The 1,723-nt window shown below is 40.8% G+C and overlaps 1 pseudogene across 1 annotated transcript; it reads left to right on the top strand.

The window, feature by feature from the left end:
* The first annotated feature begins 324 nt into the window (after positions 1–324).
* Positions 325–626, top strand: LOC308431347 (alpha-ketoglutarate dehydrogenase component 4-like; annotated as a pseudogene). Its single transcript has one exon. The product of its transcript is annotated as an alpha-ketoglutarate dehydrogenase component 4-like (transcript).
* Positions 627–1,723: the final 1,097 nt, after the last annotated feature.

Raw genomic sequence — 1,723 nt, 5'->3', positions numbered from 1 at the left:
TGTATGGTGTATATGTGGGAGCATGCATGTGCCACTGTAGTGCGTGTGTTGGAGTCAGTCCTCACCATCTGCTTTGTCTGACAGTGTTTTCTTTATTACCATATGTGCCAGGCCCAAAAGCTTCAGGGCATTTATCTGTCTCAGTGTCTTGTCATAGCTGTACTGGACTCACAGACACACGCTATCATGCCAGCCTTATGTGAGTTCTGGGGATCTGAACTCAGGTCCTCACACTTGTACCATAAGTACTTTACCCGTGGAACCATCCCAGCTCCTGTAATGAAGCTCTTCAAAATAAAATCTGTCAGCCCCTGCTTGGGGGTCATGATGGGCAGCAAGATGGCTTGCCACCAGGGTTGTTCAGGAAGTGAAGCCACATGCTCCATTAATAAAGTTCCCTAACAGAAGAGACAGACCTAAACTCAGTGCCTCAGGAGCTTTGGGTTCTGCTTCACACCCTCAACTCCGTAATTTCACAGCATTCTAAAGGAAGTATGTCCCCAGATTTACTGATGCATCAGGGGCCACCAGACACTGCAGAAATAAGATCATTACTTCAAAAGTGCAGGAGGAAACCTATGTCTCAAGAGGGAATGGAATTTATCCAGCCTGGGGGTCCAGAGTGATCATTGTGGCTGCTGCTTGTCACCAGACAGAAGGATTAGCTTTACAATAAAGGATTTCCACAATGTCAAGTGAAAAGTCATATATTAAGCAACCTTAATAAATATTCTGTAAGCAGAATGAAGTATAGGAACTCCAGGTGGTCACATGTATCTCCTATGTTGTATATCTTGGTCAGCTTCCTCACAAGCTGTCCTGGACACTTATTAAAGTCTACATTTTTAAATCCTAGCCTGTTAGCTTACTCTTGATTATGAAGTGTTGCCAGTGCTAAGCTATTAAAAGCACATAGTATCTAAAAATAAATAAATAAATAAAATAAACAAAAATTGTCTCAGAACTCTGAGCTGAGAAAAAAAAAATCTTCAACTTTCAATATTCTTTTAGTTTACTTCTAATCAAACCTTTCTTTAAATTTATTGCTTTGAGAGATACTCTTCTTTTCCTAGAAATTTTCTACAGTATTTCCCTGGTAATTACTGTTTACCATCAGTTTTGATATGATCTAAAAGTTGGATCCAGTGTCCTTGTCTTTGCCTTGCGTGATGGCTCATTCCTGAAACCCTTCTAATGAGGAGGCGTGGTGGGTGTGGAGTCAGTGCAGTGTGGGCCAGGCAGTGAGTTCAAGGTGAGGCTGCTTAGTCTCGGAGACAGAACAGGAAAAAATCCTCATCTCTCCCTTCTTAAATTCAAAATCAAAATAAATAAGCAATAATTTCTAGCTCCATTTAAAAAATAATCACTTCTTTTTCCAGATCTTACATTCGTTTTTTTGTTTGTTTATTTGTTTGTTTTACCTCAGAATGGAAAATACAGCTCGGAACCCAGTGTTCAGCATTCCAGACCGGATTTCTGAGGGGTAACATATCCAGTGGGATGCAAATGGTAAGAACAAAAAATGTATCTTGTTTTTATTCTCAAAGAAAATCAGAGGTTAGAGATGTGACTTTTTTAGAGTACCTACTTGGCATGCTTGAGGCCTTTCAGGGGAGAAAGCTAGTGATTTCTTTAAAGGAGACGTGGAGAGAAGCAGCTAATACACAGGAGCAAGAGTCTCTGCAGAGATCATTGTGCCCCCAGTGTGTAACGAAACCCTCTG

Source organism: Micromys minutus (genome assembly GCF_963924665.1).
Source record: "Micromys minutus genome assembly, chromosome: 16".
Taxonomy (NCBI): domain Eukaryota; kingdom Metazoa; phylum Chordata; class Mammalia; order Rodentia; family Muridae; genus Micromys; species Micromys minutus.
Note: the sequence above shows the minus strand (reverse complement) of the source record. Positions and strands in the feature narration are given on the sequence as shown.